General features: G+C 48.8%; 1 pseudogene; it reads right to left on the reverse strand.

Moving 5' to 3' along the window:
- Positions 1 to 1,717: 1,717 nt before the first annotated feature.
- On the reverse strand, positions 1,718 to 2,621 carry LOC132654067 (sperm motility kinase-like; annotated as a pseudogene).
- Between the last annotated feature and the right edge of the window lie 2,841 nt (positions 2,622 to 5,462).

A 5,462-nucleotide genomic window follows, 5' to 3' on the forward strand; every position in this document is an offset into this window, starting at 1 on the left:
TTGCTTAACAAGCCTGAGGTCACATTACCTGGATTTCTATGGTATTGGTCTTTCTGAAGTGACAGAGGTTGTTAAGTTCACAGGTGTGCCACAGTGGGCAAATTATCATTAGTTACAAAGGACAGAAGGAAAAGTGAATAAAATGAAGTGAAGTAATGCACTCACCTGGTGCTGAGGGTGGCTCCAAGGTCCCTTTTCATTGGAGTCATGTTCTTACATGAGGCGGTCTTTGTCTTAACAGGTGGCAGGCAGCAGCAGCACATATGTCTGAGGCTGTTCATAATTGTCTTCTTCATCCACTTCCAGCGTTGACGCTGGTTGTGGGGGGAAGCTGTGCCAGTGTCCTGAGGCTGGCCAGGTGTGATGTTGTCCTCTGTCTCTTGCTGAGGGAGACCTGTGCCAGCGTTCTGAGGCTGGCCAGGTGTGATGTCGTCCTCGGTCTCTTGCTGAGGGAGACCTGTGCCAGCGTCCAGAGGCTGGTCAGGTCTGATGTCATCCTCGGTCTCTTGCTGAGGGAGAGCTGTGCCAGCTTCCTGAGGCTGGCCAGCTGTGATGTCGTTCTCGGTCTCTTGCTGAGGGAGACCTGTGCCAGCGTCCTGAGGTTGACCAGATGTGGTGTCGTCCTTGGTCTCTTCCTGATGGAAACCTGTGCCAGCATCCTGTGGCTGGCCAGGTGTGATGTCGTCCTCGGTCTCTTGCTGAGGGAGAGCTGTGCCAGTGTCCTGAGGCTGGCCAGGTGTGATGTCGTCCTCAGTCTCATGCTGAGGGAGACCTGTGCCAGCGTCCTGAGGCTGGCCAGGTGTGATGTCATCCTCGGTCTCTTCCTGAGGGCGTGCTGTGCCAGCGTCCTGAGGCTGGCCAGGTGTGATGTTGTCGTCCTTGGTCTCTTCCTGTGGGGAAGCTATGCCAGCGTCCTGAGGCTGGCCAGCTGTGATGTTGTCCTCCTGGGTCTCTCTCTCCTCGGTCTCTTCCTCCTCCCTCACTTCAGGCATGGTGTCCTCCTTGATGATGTTCACTCTCAGGGAAATGATTGCTTCCTGAGCATCGATGTCTTCCTGTGTTAGAGTCTTTTCCTCTGCGACTATAGTAGACTCTATCTCTATGACTGTTGTCATCTCCGATAAATCCTCAGAGGAGGAGCTTGAGCTGTCCTCTTCCTCCAGGAAACTCCAGGATTCAGATTGGTGACTGTAGGACATGTGGCTCTCTAAGTCACTTGTACCCTCATTCTGGGATGTTCTAGAAGAGTTGGTGTATAGACCCAGAGATATATGGTCACTATCAGTGTGGCTGTCACGTGATCCAACCTGTGAAAAATAAACATTCATTTCCAGGATGCTGCCCTTGATGGACTTAGCAATAGGACAGCCCAGGTGGAGAGGGTGTGTGTCTGGATGGCAGCATAGGGTGGCAGGCATGCTATGGCATCTGGCAAGTTTCCTGGAATAATGCTCCTCCTCTTTTTCCTGGCCCTTAGATGGCAAGGTAAAGGTATAGGGAACAGGTTCAGCTCTCCTTAGGGATCCAGGATAAGTGTAAGGCTCTGTCAATCAGAGGACAGTGCCTGGCTGCCTGGTTTTCACAGGATTCACCTGGTTGTGGCCATAGTCTCCCGCAGGTGACTGGTGTTGCAATATAAGATAAGTTGCCATCACCTCGTCATATTTTTGGTCTCTCAGGGATTCAATGATTACTTCAGGCTTATAGCCCATGACTCTCATGGTCCCAACAATGCTAGGGCTCGGGGTGCCTGGGAGGCTAGGGATGGAAGTAGGTGGTGAACGTGCCTCACTGGCCCTGATCATGGGGCGCCTCATGATGTCCTTGATGGTGGGCCTTCTTCCGGGATTGATTATCAGTAATTCCAAGATGACATTGAAAATGTCGATAGAAACATGCTTAGGAATGGTGAAGTTGCCTGAGGTGACCTCGTTCCTCATGCCTGCCACAGATTTGGCTTGGAAAGGGAAGTGCCCAGCCACCATGAGAAAGAGGAGAATCCCTAAACACCACATGTCGATGGGGTAAGCATCGTATTCCCCGGGTGCAAAGAGTTCTGGGGCACAATAGGGCAGAGTGCCACAGAAACCCCGCAGCTTCTGCCCAGGAGTTACTTTCACAGCAAGGCTAAAATCAATCAGCTTGGCATTCCCCCTGCAGTCCATAAGGATGTTGGTGGCTTTTATATCTCTATGGACAACTTGATTGTTATGACAGTAATTCACTGCATGCACCACCTGAGTAAATATCCTTTCAGCCTCGCACTCCGGTAGAGACCCCCGTTCCAGGATCCTCCGCAGCAGCTCTCCCTCTGAGGCATGCTCCATCACCAGGTAGGTGATCTCTTCCGTCTCGATCACGTGAAAAAGTTTGATAATATTGGGGTGGTTCATGGATTTCATAACGCTTATTTCACTGTTAAAAATCGAGTTGTACTTCTTCTTATTTCTAAGGAGTTTTACAGCCACACAGGTCACAGTGGGAACATGGAAGGCGAGTTGCACTTCAGAAAAATGTCCGTGTCCCAGAGTCCTCATCATTCTATAGTTGGTGTTGAAGGGGTCCTCCACAGAGGAGCAGGCCTCCATGTCCTGCTTCAGAGTCAGGCCCTCCTCCTTCATATGGCTAGAGCCAAAAAGTTCAATGAGAAAGTTGACAGACTTAAAATCAGGCCTAGGAGAGTATTTAGAGCTATGAATTCCTACATCCAAAAGACTAGGAACGGAAGGAAGGAAGAGGTCAGACACATTTCAGACCACCTAACTGGGTACTTAAATGCTTAGATAGACAAGAATGAAGTATGTTCCAAAGCAGTGTAGAGCAAAGTATGACAGATTGGTTTGACAGGAATCAACTGCAAACTGGAAGAACCAACCAAAGGATTCTAGAAACTAAGAGCCACTGATAAGAAAGGACAGTCATCCCCTAACCCTGAGCTCACCTGTACTGGAAGAGAGCAGGCACGAATAAAATTAGATGCGAGAGAAGTATATAGAACAACAGACACCTCCCAAGCCCAGTGGTGTCCGTGCGGGGCAGCCAGCCCCTGAGTCCAGGTACAACTAGCTCTGCAAAGAACCTACCGAAATTTGGTTCTTAGGATCCAGGTCAGGTGGCTCACAATTACTCCAAACCCAGCTCTAGGAGATCCTACACCACGGGCCTCTGAGGGCATCCATACACATGTTCACATGCCCACACGCAAGTGCACTCTCTGCTACTACACATCAATTACATGGTGATAATGTCTATCTAGATAATGCTACAGGCAGTTATGAGCTCCCACAGAAGAGCTGTACATCAAACCTAGTTCCAAGAGTACATGCTCTTGAAATGGTGGGCCAGCTCTCCAGATTACCCCATCCGCAAAAATCTTTATTTTAAAACAAAGAGGGTCCCTTACATGAATTGGAGGAGACTTTCTGTGTATAAAATAAACATAATAAAATGTTCTCAGATAGAAAACAGAATGAACTTACTATGATGGTTCAAAATCTTCAAAAATCCAGGAATGTCTTGTCATGGTGCAGAAATCCAGTTACTCTCTATTCTGCTCTGTAAGACAAGAGGAGTGGAGAATGGTGTGAGTGTGTGAGGGAGGGAATAGAAGGAGAGTTTATGTTTATTAAACAAACATAATAAAATATTGTAGGTTAGAGAACAGAAGGCACTTACTATATGGTGGTCAAAACAGCTTCTAAAATGCGAGTATAGTCTGTCATGGGCACAGAAGTCCAGTTGCTCTCCAACCAAGAGCTTCTGCTCTGTAAGACAAGAAGCAGGCTCAGCCAGAGCCTTAAGTGGATAGGTGTCACAATGGCTCCTTGTGGTGTCAGAGCAAGGAATGGACAAGTGGTCACTAGGCACATCCCCATGGTTCCCTCACATTCTGTCCTCAGGGACGGGAAAGCTGGTCTAGGGCAGTGGGGCAGTAGGAGCCTGAGGAAGCTTGTTACACTCCAGTGTCTGTCCACAGTGATGCCCAGAGGCCCACCTCTTCCTTCTAGGCCCACTGTCCAAGGTCCACAGTTTGCCCCACGTGGTGCCACCTGCTTGGAACAATGTTCAAACACTTGATTCTTTGTGGGACTTTTGGCACCCAAACCTTAAGGAGGACACACACACACACACACACACACACACACACACGCACACACTCTACATCTAGACATGACACAACTAGCTGTGCCCTGACTGAGAGTCCTTCAAGGGTCAGCTGATGGACCTTAGACAAGAGGTTGGGGTGAAAGTCAGGAAAGTCTCATAAAGGATAAACACTTGGCAGTTGGAAAAGCTAGAAAAGTGGAGGCAGGAGGATCAGTTCAAGTCCTCTTTGGCCACACAGGGATGCTGAGGCCAGCCTGTGCTACAGGAGACCCTGCCTCACCAAATGAAAAAGCAATAGCAAAGAGAAGATGAGGAAGGACTGCTTTTGTTTTCTGCATGGCCTAGGTTCCCAACTGCTTCAAAATTTCAAGGTTGCTGTTACACGCGGGGCCTAGCCACAAGTGCTTGTGACAACAATGCTTGAGGGTGGAGGCCTGATCAGCCATTTCCATTTCAGCTTTCCTCCTGAAGCTAGGCTGCTGTCACCTCCCATCAAAAGTCATCAGTTTTTCACATTAAGTGGACCTCACAGCACCCACCCAAGCTGCGGGACATACTTCAGAGAAACTGGGTGGAAGTTTACAGGAGGTCAACAAGGATGTTCACTCTTCAGAGAACGTGCATCACTCACTTGAGCACTGGATAGCAAGTCTAGTTAACTAAACCATCACACAATGAAAGGGAGACACAGGTACTGTTCAGCAAAGGGCACCAAAGCGCAACTTGCCAGTTCTGTAATCAGATATCAGATTTCTGGAAGTCACAGACCATAGACCCTCCTCTCATCACCAATACCTTGGCAAAACAGAAAGGAACCTGAAGGGCTTTGTTGCTGGACCATGAAGGTTCTGTTACCCACTGCCTTTCCCCAAACATGAACAGATTAAGGTTGGAGGAAGGAGTTTTATCCAAGCCTAGACTTGGAAATTTGGGTAGACTGCCCTTGACAATAAAAAGTCCCCTGCTTCTCCAAAAAGACAGATGCTTATTTTGGGGCTCGGGGTCTGTGCAGTGCTGGGCAGATAATTCCAGCACTAGGCGGTTTTTGTTCCTGAATATGGTCTTTGACCTGTAGGACCAGCAGAACTCAAGAGCACAGGCTCAACCCTTTGCTTCAAAATCATTATTGCCCTCCCCTCCGGTGCCTGATAACACCTTAGCTCGGTGCCATAATCGCCCTCCTTAAGACAGAAGATAACCCATGAACATACAGCTGCAGGCAGAGAGAAGGACAGAAGTAGGCTGGAGGGATAGGGCATGGCAAGTCTCACCAAGGAAAGTCCCATCCTTCCTCAAAGAACAAGCTCCTTTTAGACTTACACTTATTCTATCCCTGAATTCCTTTTCAGCTGCCC

The sequence above is a fragment of the Meriones unguiculatus genome, chromosome 5, assembly GCF_030254825.1.
Source record: "Meriones unguiculatus strain TT.TT164.6M chromosome 5, Bangor_MerUng_6.1, whole genome shotgun sequence".
NCBI classification, from domain to species: domain Eukaryota; kingdom Metazoa; phylum Chordata; class Mammalia; order Rodentia; family Muridae; genus Meriones; species Meriones unguiculatus.